The 17,518-nt window shown below is 50.0% G+C and overlaps 2 protein-coding genes across 2 annotated transcripts in view; one reads left to right on the top strand and one right to left on the bottom strand.

The window, feature by feature from the left end:
- Window positions 1–5,472, bottom strand: part of ZC3H7B (zinc finger CCCH-type containing 7B) — a 61,097-nt gene extending 55,625 nt beyond the window's left edge. Inside the window, exon 1 of the mRNA XM_049626410.1 lies at window positions 5,140–5,472. The gene's annotated coding sequence lies outside the window, so the exon portion shown is untranslated. The remainder of the gene's footprint in view (window positions 1–5,139) is intronic.
- Window positions 5,473–14,588: 9,116 nt separating this feature from the next.
- The window catches only part of RANGAP1 (Ran GTPase activating protein 1), a 32,833-nt gene continuing 29,903 nt past the window's right edge, over window positions 14,589–17,518 (top strand). The window contains exon 1 of the mRNA XM_049626407.1: window positions 14,589–14,908. The gene's annotated coding sequence lies outside the window, so the exon portion shown is untranslated. The remainder of the gene's footprint in view (window positions 14,909–17,518) is intronic.

The following is a 17,518-nucleotide window of genomic DNA, read 5'->3' as shown; positions in this document are numbered from 1 at the left end:
AAAGGGGCATCAAGAGGATTAATGAGAATATGGCCAAAAGCACAATACAAACAACAGATAATTGGGATTTCCGGAAGGATAAGAAAAGACCTTCATGGAGACTAAAATAGCTTGAGGGGTGCCTGCCTGGCTCAGTCAGCAGAGCATGCGACCCTTGATCTTGAGATCATGAGTTCAAGCCCCACGTTGGGTGTACAGACTACTAACTAACTGACAAAATAACTTGAAGGTACTTCTCCTGCATAGCAGCAAAGATCTTGGGCTCAGGGGTGTCATATGCCTGGCTCTGTCTGACCCCTCCCCGCCGACTCCCTGCTCTACCACAGCCATGGGATCCTGGAACATCAATCTCCTCATCTGCAAGATGGGGCTGCTAATACGTGTTCCTGCCTCCAAGAGCTGTGAAGCGGAGTCAATAAGAGAAGGCCCAGAGAGCGCCAGGCCACACACAGCAGCCTTAAATACGCGGTGGCTGGTGTCACTACTGCCGATGCTGCCATCAAGCCTGCGTTGTCAACCTCGGATTCGGGGCTTGGGATGTGCGGCCGAACTGAAGTCGGCTACAGCTGGGTTCTGGAACGCAGCAGTGGTCCCCACAGCCTGACGCAGACACAGTGCTCGTACACCTGCAGAAGCCATCAGGGTACTCGCAGGGGAACAGACTTCCTAGGGAAATAAATAAGACGGGAAGGAGCCCCGGAGCTGGTGATGACAGAGAAGAGGAAACCGAGCCCGTTTTCTATGGGCCATTAAATGTGATGAAAGGAGCTGGCTTCTGTGGAGGCTCCTGGGAGCAGACACGTAGCAGTCACTTCATCAGCCTGGGCCAAGGCTCCGGCTTCGGGTTGCAGTAGGACCTCCTCAGAGGACACCTCCTCCTCTTCCACCTGAAGTTACCACTGTGGGGGGGGGGGGGGGGGGCCCGGTCGCTCTCCCCTCCCTGCCCCACCTCTCCCAGCCACCCCTCGTCCCACGCTGGGCCGAGTCAAGAGCCAGGCTGCCTGGTCGTCCGGGTCTGCTCTCCAGTTCTGCCACTTAACCTCCCTTGACAGTTTCTTCATCTGTAAAATGGGGACAATCAGAGTGCCTACCTTCAGGGCTGTTACAAAGATTAAGTAAGCTCATCTAGGAAAAAAACACTCACAACAGGGCTTGACTATCAGTAATTGCTGTATTGGTTAATGGCTAAGTGATGACAAACTTAAAAACCCCTCCACTTCCAGTCCCTCTCACCGACTCTCCTGCCCCGATCCCCAGGCACTGGGCGTCTCCCACAGCTTACCATCACACACACTATCAAACCTCAAGGCTTGCTTTCAGAAAGGGAAATTTAGGCCCAGAGAGCCCAAGGGACCACAGCGGTAGAGCCTGACTTGAACTTGATCTCATGCCTGCCACCCACACGGTGGCCGCACCAGGTGACCTGCCCCGTCGTTTGCGCTGCCTTTGCCCGACTCAGTGCCTCTTCTCAGAAAGCCTTCTCTGGCCTTTCTGAACCCATCTCTCAAATGTTCGAATGGCACTTCTTTTTTTTTTTTTTTTAATTTTTTTTTCAACGTTTTTTATTTATTTTGGGGACAGAGAGAGACAGAGCATGAACGGGGGAGGGGCAGAGAGAGAGGGAGACACAGAGTCGGAAACAGGCTCCGGGCTCCGAGCCATCAGCCCAGAGCCCGACGCGGGGCTCGAACTCACGGACCGCGAGATCGTGACCTGGCTGAAGTCGGACGCTTAACCGACTGCGCCACCCAGGCGCCCCTCGAATGGCACTTCTACAAAGACCCTCCACCCTGGGGCAAAATAAACCTCCCTCCTCTACACTTGGGGTATAATTCAACATGACAACACACTGGCCGAAAGCGTCCTCCTGGCACCTCCACTTGAGCCTGGGGCACAGGGGGTGAATCAGACCCAGTTCTGCTCTTGGGAAGCTCGGGTTAATCAACCATATCTTCGTCCTTTCCAATCTACAAGCTACTTCAAGGTGTCAAGCCAGACACCCATAGGCATTAGGGAAATGGACTCAGATTCCACACTCAGGGCCCAGACCTTCTTCACCACCATTCATCCTGCCTTCTCGAGGCATGCTTCCAGAAATCTCCTAAGTACTTTCTTTCTTTTTTAGGTTTATTTAGAGAGAGAGAGAGACAGTACAAGCAGGAAGAGGAAGAGAGGAAAAGAGAGAATCCAAGCAGGCTCTATGCTGACTGTGTGGAGCCCAATGCAGGGCTTGATCCCACAAACTGCAAGACTATGACCTGAGCCAAAACCAAGAGTCGGATGCTTAACCGACTGAGCTACCCAAGCGCCCCAGAAATCTCCTAAATACTTTCACAGGACCAGGCCCTGGGACATACGGTAGTTCAGTACAACTCCCTGGCCTTTTGGAGAGCCTGCTGGTCTTTGGGCTTAAGCCCCCATCCCCACTGCATCTGCCCAGTCACACTATCCTGGTCTCTACATATTCGAAATGGAGGTGGTCCAATTGTGACATCGATTCCAACGTAGCACACTCAACAGTCACAAAGGCCTGGGTTCAAATCCAACTGGGTGACATCGAGCCAGCCGCATTAATCCTGTGTTCTTCAGTTTCTTCATCTGTGAAATGGAGATAATAATGCCCACCCCTCTTCAGTTCGAGTCATGATCTCATGGTTTGTGAGTTTGAGCCCCTGTCAGGTTCTGTGCTGACAGTGTGGAGCCTGCTTGGGATTCTCTCTCCCTCTCTCTCTCTCTCTCTCTCTCTCTCTCTCAAAATAAATAAATAAACTTAAAAAAAAAAAAAGAAGAATGCCCACTCCTCATGGTACCACTGTAAGAATCAGAGAGAATGTACGTCAACCTCCCAGCACAGAAGCAACCATGGTGAGCTCAGGAATATCCTTCCTCTTCTGTCCCCCAGCCAAGCCTCCCCATTCTTTCAAGCTCAAGATCCACTTCCTGGAGGAAGCCTCTCCTAACTTTTCCAGGTTACCCTGAGAGCTCTCTCTCCTGTTCACTCCCACTGCATTGACTCTGGTATTAGAGCATTTCCTGGTCCTATCGTGGGTTCCGGTCAGGCTCTCAGTGACAAACTCAACCCCAAGCCTGCCCTTTAGCACCTCACCATGCTCACAGGAGACATTTGAAAACTAACTTGTTACGGTGGCCCAGGACTCTGGGAAAGACTGAAGATTTGGAGCCAGACAACTAAGTGGGAATCCTAGCTCTGCTATGTGACAGAGAGACCTTTGATTCTATAAGCCTCAGGTTTCCCACCTGGAAAACGAGGATTGAAAAATGCCCACCTGATGTGGTTGCTATGGAGGACAGATGAGCCAGCATATGTGAAAGCCCTTTTGTTATAAACCAAAAAGTGCTATTTAAGGGATTCTTATTTTCAGATTCTCCAAGCCAAACCTACTGACGCCTTAACTTTCTTATACCTAGAGACTAGCTCATCCCACAGAGCTTCTTAGCCCCAAATAATCCACCCACACCCACATTCTTAACTGTCCATCGCAAACAAAAAGCCAACAGCGTGTAATTCACAGCATCCACAGAACACAAACCTCATCCCAGCTCAAGGACCAACAAAAATCTCTCTCCCATGCTCAGATCTCATCCCTCCTGAGCATAGGTTTCTCCTTCCCAGCTTAAGGTACCCCATGCCTCAAACCTGTTCCAATAGCATTTTGGCCATGCATCACTTGTATGCAGTCTAATTTCTATGGGATGTCAAAATGGGGAAAGAAGACCTTGGCGGGTATGGTTGGTTGTATGTGGGGAGAGGGGTTGTAGTAGTCTTGGTAGTAGACGGAAAGATTCTGCCGGAATTTTGGGTTAAACAGTTGCTAAATGTACTATAATTATCGTGTTTGTATGAAAAGCCAAGGATCTGCATTCTGCTATTTTCATGGGGCTGGATGAATTGCAGACGCTGAGGAAAATGGTAAGAAGTTGGGGTTCAAAGTCTGGTACCTAGGCACCAAAGTCTGTGTGTGCAACCTAAGAGAAATGAAATCCCTAACAAAGCTGCTGTGGGCCCCCAGGCCCCCACTCCAGGCCCAATATGCTTTTCTACCCCAGACTCCCCAGCCCCCCTTTCCGGCCCCCAGCCCCTTCTCTTCCCCGTTGATCCCCTGTTGGCACCCCAGCCATCGGGGTCAGAGTAAATCGTTCCTACGATTTTTTTTTCTTCCTGGGAAAACTGCTTTGTCTGTGTGAAAGACCCCCAAACCAGACATCTTATAAACATCCGAGCCAGACAGATTTTAAGGGGAAAGGGGGGGGGGGGGGCAGGGTAGGAGGGAGCTGGCCCGAAGGGGTCCCTGAGGCCCTCTGAGAGTGGGAGGAGGGTCCGAGACCGGGGTCCGCGGCTCCGAGGCGCCCATCCCCGCGGGGCGCCCCCCAGGTGCTGGAGCTGCGTCCCCCCCCCCCCCCCCCCCAACCCCCCCCCCTCCCCGCCCGGCGGCCGGGCCGGATCACTCCTTCGAGCCCAGAGATGAATCCTGCGACCGGAAATTCCCCCCTACCCAGACCGCGCCCCCCTTTCCTGCCACCCCCTCCCCCCGGGCCGGGCCGCAGGCCCCGGATCCCCGGGCTCGCGTGGCCGCGGCAGCCGGCAGAGGCGACCCGTCGGCGGCCGCGGTCCACGGCCCTTGCTGCGGTCCCTCCAACTCTTGGCGCTGCGCACACAAAAGGAAGGGGCGCGCTGCCAGAGACGCCCCTGCCAGCCTCCTCGGCCCCCTTCGCGGGGGCCGGCAAAGCATCCGCGCACCCCAAAGCTCCGGACGCCGGGGCGGGAGCCCCCCACGACACAAAATTCCAAAGCACCCCCCCCTCCGGGAGCTGCAGGGACAGCCAAATCACCCAGCGGCAGGTGCCCCCGGCCACACAACTTTGAAACTTTGGGGCAAGGCACGGGGAAGGGGAGGGGAAGCCCCAAAAAGGAGGAAATGAGGATTTGGCGGCTCTTGCTTTATTTCTGCAAAATGCACTTTCCAGGTGGCCCCGCGCGGCTCCGGCCTGGCCCGGATCCCCCGCGCCTCCGCCCGGCCCGGCCCCCGGGCGCCCTCGAGCCCTCCCGCCGCCGGCCGCCGGGACGCGGTCGGGCCCCGGCCTCTGCCCCTCCGGGCTCGGGCCCCGCGCAGCACTCACCTCGGCCGGGCTGCGCTCCCCGCGGGCCTGCGCCGAGCCCGATAAATGGTATGCTATGACTAGAGGTATGATTACGTTATTATTATTAGTAATAATAAGAGTAAATGCTATTTAATTACGGGCGGCCGCATCCTGCTCCCGGCGCCGCCGCCCCGGCAGCTCCGTCCATGTGGCTCCGGAGCGCTTTACTTTCATTTCCAGCCCCTTCGGCCGGCCGCTCGCGGCAGCACCCGCTGGAGGCACCGTCTCCCCGCAGCTCTTCCTCCTCGGGTCCTAGAGCGCGGCTTCCCTCGCCTGGCGCCCGGGGTGGGCGGCGCGGGCGGCGCACCTGGGGGCGGGGAAGTCCCCCTGCCCCGTGGTAAGCTCATGCCTGGAATCCACCTTTATTTTCTTTAAACGTGGCCTGCCCTTTCAGGGCTTTTTCGTTGGGCAAGTCTGCATTTCTGGACTGATGCTGGTCAGACTCCGCGCCACGGCCCTTCCCCCTGGGTGTAAAAGGCCCCCCGGGTTGCCAGGTGCTTTCACTGCAGGCTCCCCCAAACCTTAGCTGCTTGTGCCCTTTTCCCGGATGACGACTGGAGGCTCAGAGAGGAATCAGACCCTCAATCGGCTGGTGTTTTATGTGTGAGATCTTTCCAGAAAGGATTTGAGGCTGCTTGGAAGATCCAATAGGTGAAGGGAGATTAACCAGAGAGACTGGCTGTATTTCTTGCACCCTTGGTACTGCCTCAGAGCTGGTCAGGACCAGACTGGATTTGAACCCAGAGCCTCTGATCCCAATACAATGTCATCCACGCTATTACTACCTGTTCCATTGATTCCGGAGGACTCCCACATCTCTGTGAGAGATTTCCTTCTTTCCACCTCTTAATTTTGTGCACACATATATATGCACGTATATTTACACATATGTATACGTATGTGTATGTATATATATATATATATATATATATACTATGTGTGTGTATATACACGTGTGTATGTGTGCATTTAATTTATTGAAGATCAGCTGTGAGCCTGGTGGACTTTTATAAATGTTATCTTTTCCCCAAACATTTGTACCAGACACATCTTAGAAGCTGGGATACAGCGGTGGAACAAATTTTAAACATTTAAACACACTGTGGTAAGTGCTAGGTGGGACAAGAACCTGGGGCTGTGTCTATTTACTTCATTCTCATAATGATCCTGGAAGGTTGGTTTTGGCATGCCCATTTTACAGATGGAAAACTAAGGCTGGGAGAGTGACCCATCCAAGGTGGCAGTTCTGACTCCAGAGCCTGTGTGTTCTACACATACTCCTGCGATTTCTACTATTTGCCTTAAGGAAGCCTTGAAAGGGGGGGGGGGGGGGGGAATGCACCTGCACCATCTGAAATTTCTCAGACTCTTTTTTCTGTGTGTGCTTTCTGTCTCCTAGATACTCTAAGATTAAAGAACATAAAAGGTAGCTTCTGGCATGAAGAGGATGGGGATTTTTTATTCAGAAATGAAAAGCTGAGATACTCCTGAAACCATTGTTGCACTATATGCTAACTTGGACGTAAATTAAACAAATAAATGTAATTTTAAAAAATGAAAAGCAGTGCCCAGAGAACTTCAGAGTGGGATTCGTTTAAAATGAAACTTTTTTTTTTTAACAGAAACCACATATTTGCCTTTGTTTTAATTTTTTAAGGTTTATTTATTTTTGAGAGAGAGAGAGAGACGGAGTGTGAGTGTGGGAGGGGAAGAGAGAGAGGGAGACACAGAATCTGAAGCAGGCTCCAGGCTCTGAGCTGTCAGCACAGAGCCCGACACAGGGCTTGAACCCACGAACCGTGAGATCATGACCTGAGCCACCTAGGTGTCCCCAAGATGATGGGTTGAAGGCAGCCACATGTATAGCCTGGCAATTTAGGGAGGTGGGGTGGTATGTTGGCATTAGGAAGGCCAAGGTGGGTCAGAGTCCCAGCTCCCACCACTTGCTAGCTGGGGGACCCTAGACAGTCTCACAGCTTCAGTCTTCTCATTTGTAAAATAAGGACAAGAACAGGGTTGCCCGGCTGGCTCAGTTAAGCGTCCAACTTTGGCTCAGGTCATGATCTCACGGTTCGTGGGTTCAAGCCCCGCGTCGGGCTCTGTACTGACAACTCAGAGCCTCCTTGGGATTCTTTCTCTCCCCCTCTCTTTACTCCTCCTGGTCAAGCTTCTGCTCTCTCTGTCTCAAAGCAAATAAATAAACTTTTTTAAAAATTTAAAAATAAGGATAAGAACACCTAATAAACATAACCCCTATACAACTTACAGTGAAACACTCTTGACAGTTGATGAGATTAGACACCACTATTTTTTATCACTCCCATGTTACGGAGGAGAATGCTGAGGCCAGTTGGACCACCACATCTTGCTTCAAATGAACTAGCTGGTAAATGATATAATTCCACCATCCCAATCTGCCAGGACAATAACAATTCTTAAAAGACTGTCCGTCATTTAAAGGGGATTCAGCTGGACATCAGCTCCCCCTTTCAATTGGAGATCAACTAAACTATCTAAGCCGCCTGAGATGGTAAATGGCCTTTACAACATGTCAACCCTATGTGGTGGTGTTTTTGAAAGAAAACTCTCGAGGCTGGCACCAGCAGGCTGTTTTCTGGGAAGCCCCAAAATTATGGGGCAGCAAATGCTCTGCCAAAATTATGGGGCAGCCTAAGTAGCAGTAGACCACCGCTTACTTACTGTGGGCCAAGTACTTTGTACATGTTGATTCTCTTATCCCCTCCCCCCCGCAAAACCCTATCAGGTGGGGACTGTTTTTACCTATTTTGAGGTGAAAAAACACACAGAGCAGTTAAGTGATTTGGTTGAGGTCACACAGCTAAGAAAGAGGCAGAAACAGAATTTAGTCCCTGGCCTGTCTCCCAAGAAAGCCTGACCACTGCGCCATGATGGAGACAACTTAAGTCTGGATGCATCCTTTTGTAACATCTGAGGACCAATCACTGGAGAGGGTTGCTAGAGAAGGAGAGTCAGACACTCATGGTCTCACCTTTCAGGAAATGACCGTTATGTCTTTCACTTATCCCTTCTCCAGGGATCACCTCCTGTACCAAGCTTAGGCCTGCCATGGTCTGGCCGCCAGAGAGGACTGAGGAGAGTCTGAGTGCATGGCCACCTTTGCCACAACCATGTGCAAAGTTTATTCCTTCACTCAACAAACACAAAGGTTCATTGCCAGGCCCCACACTGGGTCCTAGACTACAGAGAAACCCCATGTCCCCACAGCTCCAGGAAAGTCCCGGATCCCAGCCCTCCAGCAGGGAATCTTAACTTGGGGCAAGGGAAGTACAACTTGAGGCTTAGGTTGGTGATAATAAGAGTACTTTCCCCATAGGGTCACTCTGAGGATTAAATGAGTGTTTGCGTGCAAAACATTGATAAATGTGCGACTAACTAAAACTAAGTAATATGTTCTTCTAGGAACTAATCATAGAATTCAGATTCTCAGAGATGAGAGTGACTTAAAAAGAGAGAAGTGGGGGATCCTGGGTGGCTCAGTCGGTTAAGCATCCGACTTTGGCTCAGGTCATGATCTCGTGGTTCCTGAGTTCGACCCCCATGACCCCCATATCTGGTTCACTGCTATTAGTGCAGAGCCCACTTCGGATCCTCTGTCCCCCTCTCTCTGCCCATCCCCCACTTGCGCACATGCTCGCTCGCTCTCTCTCAAAAATAAATAAACATTTTTAAAAAGAGGGAGAGAGAAGGGGAGGGACCCATGAACCTAGAGGCTACCCACCAGACTAGTATACAGGGGATGAAATGCAGGCAATAAAACAAGGCCACGGGCCTCCAGGGTGGCTCAGTCGGTTAAGTGGCTGACTCTTCATCTCCATTCGGGTGTTGATCTCAGGGTTGTGAGTTCAAGCCCCACATTGGGCTTCGCACTGGCCATGGAGCCTACTTAAAAAAAATAAAAATAGGGGCGCCTGGGTGGCTCAGTTGGTTGAGGGTCCGACTTCGGCTCAGGTCATGATCTCGCGGTATGTGAGTTCGAGGCCCATGTCGGGCTCTGTGCTGACTGCTCAGAGCCTGGAGCCTGTTTCAGATTCTGTGTCTCCCTCTCTCTCTGACCCTCCCCCATTCGTGCTCTGTCTCTTTCTGTCTCAAAAATAAACGTTAATAAAATAAAATAAAATAAAATAAAATAAAATAAAATAAAATAAAATAAAAATAAAAAACATGGTCACATTGCTGAAAGGACTGTAAGTGAATACTCACATGCCCTAGTTTATGCTAAATTGTTGACAGTTTGCTATGTTACTTTATCACCTATTCATCCATCCACCTAACAATCTACATGACATTTTTGTTAAAAACAAAACAAAACAGGGGCGGGCACCTTGGTGGCTGAGTCGGTTAAGCATCCAACTCTTGGTTTTGACTCAGGCCATGATCTCACAGTTCATGAGATCCAGCCCCTGTGTTGACAGAATGGAGCCTGCTTGGGATTATCTCTCCCCCTCCCTCTTCCTCTCTCTGCCCCTCCCCTGCTTGTGCTGTAGCATTCTCTCTCAAAATAAATAAATAAACATTAAAACAGAACGGGTAACAATTTTTTTTTAAGATTAAAAAAATATTTATTTTGGAGAGAGAGAGAGAGAGAAAGCGCACAAACGGGGGAGGGACGGGGAGTTGGGGGGACAGAGGATCCAAAGTGGGCTCTGTGCTGACAGCAGAGAGCCTGATGTGGGACTCGAACTCATAAACCGTGAGATCATGACCTGTCGAAGGCAGATGCTTAACCGACTGAGCCACCTAGACACCCCTAAAACAGGTAATTTTTAATTTTTTCTTTTCTTTTCTTTTTAATAAACTCTACCCCCAACGTGGGGTTCCACCCCAACCCCAAGGTTGAGGTTTAGAGTCTCAGGCTCTACAAATTAAGTCAGTCAGGTGCCCCTTAACTTTTTTTTTTTTTTTTTTTTTGAGGGAGAGAGGGCACAAGTGAGTGAGGGAGAGAGAATCCCACAAGGGGCAAAGAGGGAGACAGAGGGAGAGAGAGAAGAGGGGCTCACCTGAAGCAGGGTTCGATATCACGCCACGCAGGGCTCAAACTCATGAACCATGAGATCATGACTTGGGTCAAAGTCCCGTGCTTCACCGAGCCACCTAGGCACCCCCACCCTTAACTTTATTCTGAAGACTCTCTTGCATTTATACTCTTTTTAAAATTTTCTGTCAGTATTCATTTAAAACATTATTTTCATTTTGGAACGAAAGAATTCTTAAAAGAGAAAATAATCCACAGAAAGCATTTGGTATCAGGAAAATCTCCGTAAACATTAGACCCAAATTTCAGCTCCCCTACAGATGCCATCCGTTTCTATCTCATTCACCATTGGATTCCCAGAGCTGGAATGGTGCCTGGTACATAGTAGATGCTTAATAAGGATTTGTGGGGGTGAATGAATTATTTTAATTATGGTTAGTCATCAAAGTTTGAAAAGGTCATGTATTCTGATGGGGAGCCCTGGGCTTGAACCCAGGGGAGAATGTGGTTTGAGTGGTCTTTAACAGATGATCTAGCAAAGCCCTCCCACCAGGGGAGGTGACCCTTGAGGGACCATCTTTCTCTAGCGGCCTTGGGAGCACCCGCACCGGTTGGAGCTTGGGAATGTCTCTTCACATTCCTCACATGTCTGGCATAATTCAGCCATTTGTTTTTGATCTCACTAAATGGCAAGTCTGCAGCCTTGGTTTGCTCTTCAGGAAACCAGTATAAATATTGTTATTTATTCCATTTACAATTGGCAATTAAGATTGTTTTCAGGCTCCACCGTGGAATTTAAAACACTCAGTTAAAGTAAACCAAACTAATCAGAGGCAGCCTGCTTTTCTCTTCAAAACATTCTTTAAAAAAAAGGGGGGGGGGAGCTGCACAACAGAGACAGAAAGATCTAAAACATTCCCCTTCCCCTTATCCCCGCTTCATACTCACAAAATGACTCGTTTTGCATGTGTGTTGAAATGGACCCCAGCAATCTGGCTTCTGCAGTCTCTTATCTTGGGGTGCCTGGCTGTCTCAATTGGTAGAGCATGCTACTTTTTTTTTTAATTTTTTAATGTTTTATTTTATATTTGAGAGAGAGGGAGGGAGAGAGAGAGAGAGAGAGCACGCAGGAGAGGGGCAAAGAGACAGAGACAGAATCTGAAGCAGGCTCCAGCCTCTGAACCTGTCAATACAGAGTCTGATGCGGGGCTGGAACTCACGGAGCAGCGAGATCATGACCTGAGCTGAAGTCAGACACTTAACTGACTGAGCCCAAGAGCATGCTACTCTTGATCACAGGGGCGTGAGTTCAAGCCCCATGTTGGGCACAGTTTATTAAAAAAAAAAAAAAAAAAAAAAAAAAATCCACTGTCTCTTGTCTAAATTACTGTGTAATTAGAGCAGGTTATTTAACATCTCTGGTTCTCAATTCTTGTCTGCTGAAAAGAAGAAAGGGGTGGCCCAAGATGGCTCTATCCATCTGTCAAAGGCTATGATGCCATTTGCTGGGCCTGGAAAACAAACTAGCTCTCAGGTGATAACTTGAAAGGGAAAGAGAGAGTTGGAGAGAGAGGAGAGATGAGAAATTTGCTGTTTGGAAACAATGATGGCTCTGGACTCCTCTGACTCACTGTGAACCCTCAGGTAACCTCCTCCTCCTTTTTAAACCCGTCTTCCCATTTTATTTTATTATCATTTTTAGGTGTACATGTTTATTTTTGAGAGAGAGAGAGAGCAAGAGCATGAGCATGGGAGGGCAGAGAATCCAAAACAGGCACTGACAGCAGAGAAACTAGAGGCGGGGCTAGAACTCATGACGGCTGAGATCATGACCTGAGCCAAACGAAGTCAGACATTTAACCCACTGAGCCACCCAGGCACCCCCAGTTTTCCCATTTTAAAGTGGTTTGACATAGAATCTAGATTCAGGAGTAGCAAACAGAATCTGGATTGTTAAACAGAATCTGGATTGTTTTGCGATTTTAGCTTTAATGTGAAGATGTTCCGGCAGAACATCTACTCTCTGGCTCTCCACAAGCTCCACTAGGCCCCACTATCTTCTAATACCTCTCTTTTCTTTCTTTCTCTCTTTCTCTCTTCCTTTCTCTCTTTCTTTCTTTCTTTCATTAGGGAGGCTCCATACCCGATGTGGGGCTTGAATTCACGACCCTGGGATCCAGTCACATGTTCTACCAACTGAGCCAGCCAGGCACCCTGAAGGCTATTGTTTCTGCTAAGAATTCCCTTCCAGTCCTTAGGGGGAAAAAAAAAATCCCTTCCAGTCCTGGAAATCCTATGATCCATCAGCTAGGCGAGGGCAGGAAAGATCACCTAAGATGTTCTACCTCCACCTTCCTCTTCCCTTTAGGAAGTCTTTGTCAGAAGGCCAAGGAAGGCCACAGGAAGTAAAACTGGAAAAAAAAGAGGCTGGGAAATCACCCCAAGGGAAATCCAGACTGATTTGATCAGCCCTAGTTGTAATCAGCACAGGAATAGCACCAGGCCTAATTGGGAGCATCTCGGCCTTCTCAAATGATGACTCATTTTAAGCACATATCCGGGAACTCTGATGGGAATCCAGTTCAAATGAGGAAAATGAAGTACCTGTGATAGCCTAATCCCGGAAAAGATGCTGTAAGGATGGGTAGAGTACCCGCCCCAAGGCTCTTGCAGGTTGAGGAAGCTGCCAATAATACTATTAACTGTGTGGGAAAAGCCCTTAGAGCTTCAGATCAACTGCTGTGGGGGCTTGCAGCTTGCTGTGGGGCCCAGAGGAAGGTGACTCATTCTGGACGGAGTGCTGTAGACAAGCCTCCCAGAGGAGGTGGCCTTTGATATGGGCCTTGTATGCAGAGGAGAGGGAGGATGGAAAGAGGACCCACATCTCAGCAGCAGTGCGAACCGAACCAGGGTATGGAGCTCGCTTTCTCATCTCTGTGCTGGAAGGGGTGGCGATGATGCCCGCTTCCTTTGTGGTTGTAAAGAGTAAATGAACTGTGTGTGAAAGGATCTGGCACACAATATATTTAACTTTCAATTGCAGGTAAAGCAAAAGCATGTGCGTGGGCCAAGTTGTGAGAGGTAACTTTGCAGAAGGCTGCATATGTTGATGGTGATTATCCCTGGGTGCTAGAGTTTCTCGGGTAATGTTTACTTTTCTCTTTATCCTATTCTATGTTGGCTAAAGTATTTATAGCAAACACGTTATTTATATAATGGATAAAATGTTCTTTGCGAAAAGATAAAAAATCTATTTGTGTTCTGATACCTAAAAAATTCAAACCTACAGAGAAGTGGCAAAAGTGTTCAAAGAACTCCCCGTATACCCCTCAGCCAGATTCGCATATTGTGAACGTCTGGCCACATTTGCACTCTCTATATGCATATACACATTTTTTTGAACCACTGGCGAGTCAGTTGCTGATGTCACACCCCTAATTATTTCAGCATGTATTTCCAAGAACAAGGGCAGTCTCTTACATAACCCAGCACAATAATAAGAATCAATAAATGTAACACTGATACAATACTATCATCTATTGTATACTATTACAATCTATTGTAATACTATTACGAGTCTTGCTAATTGTCTCCATACTGCCCTGAGCAGTAACTTCCTCCCCAGCCCGGGATCCAGTCCACGACCATAGACTGCATTTTGTTGTCATGTTTCTTAGTCTCCTTTAATCTGCAACAGTTCCTCAGCTTTTCTGTCTTTCGTGACACAGACATTTTTGCAAGAGTACAAGACCAGTTATTCTGTTGTAGAATAAACTGTAACTCAGTTTGGGTTTGTCTGCTGCTTTCTCATGATCAGATTAATTTTATGCACTGATGACTGGATGGTGATGCCGTGTCCTTCTCGGTGCATCACATCAGCAGGCGTGCGACGGATGTCAGTTTGTCCAGTTACTGATGTTAACGTGAACCATTTGGTTAAGATGGGTGTCGCAGCTTCTCTACCATAGGGTAATTATTTCCCCTTTTTAATTATCAAACAATTTGCGGTTATTCATGTGAAAGGTTTCGAATGACTTCTCAATTTCATGGGACAAAAAAGGCGAGGCTTTCCTCTGAGGAAACGGATACCTATTTCTTGCAGAACAGATATACCAGCTTGCCTTCGGCAGTTCCAGCCTTTGTCAATAAAGTTACGTGCACAGGATCCTTTCCGGAAGGGCTGAGGCTGCTGGACCGCAAGGCACGACGGGAATTGTAGTCTCCCTGGGCACTCGAGGCTACACGCCGCCCTGTGGCCTCCCGGAGAAAGAGCCAGAAGCCGAAAAGGGAGGGCGCAGAGGGAGCCGAGCGGAGGCGCGCTGGGACGCGGTGCATGACGGGACTCGTAGTTCGCGGGCGCCCTCCTGAGGCGGTCGCCGCGCTCCGCGCAGAAGCACTGGACTACCATACCCGCCAGGCCACTCGAGCGGGGGAAGGGGAACCCGGCCTGGGCCTTGAACAAATCAAATCGAAGGAAAGAAACTGCCGGCTTTCAAAATCCTCCTCCTCCGCCATCATCCGCGGTGGTGCGGGGAGCAGGTGGTGTCGGAGACAGGAGTGGCGAGAACTGCCGGGAGAGCAGACGAAAGAGCGGGCCGGGCCTCGGGACCGCTGGGCTCGGGGGCGGCGACCCCGACCTGACCTGACCCGACCCGGACCCTAAGTCAGTCCCCGCCCCTGCGGGGCGGACGCGCGCGCTCAGGTCGCCCCACGCGGCGGCGCCTCCTGTTCGCGGTAAGGGTCGGGGTCCCTTGCCTTTCCCCGTCACCTGCCTGGGATGGGGGCGGGGGGCGGCGCGGCCCTGCAGCCGGGCGTGGAAGGTGTGGCGCCCCTGAGCGCCTTCTGGGTCTCTTCTCGGCCTTCTCCCCTGCGCGTCGACGGCCAAGGCGGAGGGGCTGAGAGAGGCGGTGTTGCGGGGGCGCAGGCCCCTTTCCCAGGTGGAGAAACTGAGGCCTGGAGAGGGCGTCTGGCGAAGCTGCCAGCAGCGGCATCTCCTGTTGGCGTCGGTGACAACTGGGGGCGCGTCCTCCAGGGATCCCGGATGGGGCTCCCGCGCCGCCCGCCTGTCATTTGCGGCCCGCACTCGCGCGTCGCTCCCTTGCCGCCGCCTCCCGGTAGTCCCACGCCCGCGGAGGGCCTGGACGGGCGCCGCAGCCCCTGGGATCGACATGAGTCACTGCTGACGCTTCGCAAGAGCGAGAGATGTGCACCTGAGAAAATCTGAGACTTTCGCGCCCAGAAGGGAGAGAGGCTGTTTGTGTGTCTACTGTTTGTCTTTGCGCTGTCGCCTACCCTTCGCAGACCTTGGACACATCAAGCCACCCCTGTGTGCTTCGCTTTCGCAGTCTTTCGAGTGGACGGTGTGTACGTGCACCGACTGGACTGAGGAGTAAGCCTTTTTCTAGCTGAGAAGTTCTGTGTTCCGATGCGGGAGCCCCACCACCATTTTTCTTGCCTCAAATCGCCCCATCCCACAACTGCCAGAGGTGGTGAGGTTTCAGGTTAATTTTTATTCAGTTTCACGTCTTCATTCTTGGAGCACCTTCTAGATGCCAGGCCTTAGGTTGCACATAAGTGATGCTGTCAAAATATCTGTCAGAGCCTGTCCCTTCTCTGCTAGAAACCTATCAGTGGCTCTGTTAAAAGCCACCTTCTTGGGGCGCCTGGGTGGCTCAGTTGGTTAAGCGCCGGACTTCAGCTCAGGTCATGATCTCACAGTTGGTAGGTTGGAGCACGAGTTCGAGCCCCGTGTCAGGCTCTGTGCTGACAGCTCAGAGCTTGGAGCCTGCTTTGGATTCTGTGTCTCCCTCTTTCTCTGCCCCTCCCGCTTTCTCTGTCTCTCAAAAATAAACATTAAAAAAATGTTTGTTTTCTTTAAAAAAAAAAAAAAAACTACATTCTTTAAATGGGCTCTGTGATTTGGGCCTGTTGTTAATTCTCTTTTCTTATTTCTTGATTTTTTTTTTCCTTCCCTCTCTGCACTCCAACAGTTCCTCTGATCTCCCCTTCCCTTCCCTTCCCTTCCCTTCCCTTCCCTCCCCTCCCCTCCCCTCCCCTCCCCTTCCTTTCCCTCCCTCCCCCCACTCCCACCCCCAACAAGAGCCTTTTCATTTGCTGCTCCCTTTGCAAGAAAGCTCTTCCCCCAGATATCTGCCTGGCCCAATCCTTAATGTCTTTCAAGTCTTTGTTTCTTAACTCATAATATCTTCTCTAACCATCCTGTTTTAAATTGCAACCCCCAGAATATACCTTACCGCCTTCTCTGTTTATTTTTGTTCTTGTCATTGTCTTAAGATACTATCTTGTTTAGAACACATGTTTTAAGAGGGCAGGGTTTTTGTTTCATTCACTGTTGTGCTCCTGATATCTGGAGCAACGTCCAGAACACAGTGGTACTAATAAAAGTTTGTTGAATGAGTGATTAGATGCTTTCTTACCCAGAAGAATAATTCATGCTTATTGATAAAGATAGACAAACGGAGGGGGGGGGGGTGTGCCTGGGTGGCTCAGTAGGTTAAGCATCCAATTTTTTTTTTTTTTTTAAGTTCATTTATTTGTGAGAGACGGCGTGCTTATGTGCACATTGGGGAGGGGCAGAGAGAGAGAGAGAGAATGAGAATCCCAAGCAGGCTCCACAGTGCAGACAGAGCCAGACTCAGGACCTGAACTCAGGAACCATGAGATCATGACCTGAGCCAAAGTTGGATGCTTAAACCGACTGAGCCACCCAGGTGCTCCAAGGATCCAATTCTTGATATTGGCTTGGGTCGTGATCTTGTGGTGATGAGATTAAGCCCCACGTTGGGCTCTGCACTGAGTGTGGAACTTGCTTGGAATTCTCTCTCTCTCCCCCCCTCCCCCTCTCCCCTTCTCTCCCTCTCTCCCTCTCTCCCTCTCTCCCTCTCTCCCTCATTCTGCCTTTCCCCTGCTCTTGCTCTCATGCTCTCTCTTTCTCGAAATAAGTGAACTTTAAAATAATAAAAAAGGCAAACCAGGGTGATAAGGGTTAAGGTAAGGAGAAGGAAGTGGGAAGCAGACCTTTTGAGCCCAGAGAAAGCCTGGGGGAAAGAGAGGATATGGGAGCCATCACAGTTGTATATCGAGGATGAATAGATTGGGGAAGGACATGTTTTGGATGAGGAGTCTCTGTAGGCATCTCCTAGTTCTATCCTCCACATCAGTTTTCCTTGGTCTCCCCCTGATTGCATGCCATTTCCTCTTTAGGGAAATGGAGTGGGTCTTTCTGCCAGTCTGCTGAGTTCTCCAGGCCAGAAGCTCCTTTCTTCACCTCTGCCTTTGGTCTATTGTGATGGTGGCTGCTGTGATGTAGAGACCTCTGGTCTC

Source organism: Panthera uncia, chromosome B4, assembly GCF_023721935.1.
Source record: "Panthera uncia isolate 11264 chromosome B4, Puncia_PCG_1.0, whole genome shotgun sequence".
Classification (NCBI taxonomy): domain Eukaryota; kingdom Metazoa; phylum Chordata; class Mammalia; order Carnivora; family Felidae; genus Panthera; species Panthera uncia.
This window is presented reverse-complemented; position numbering and strand designations above follow the sequence as displayed.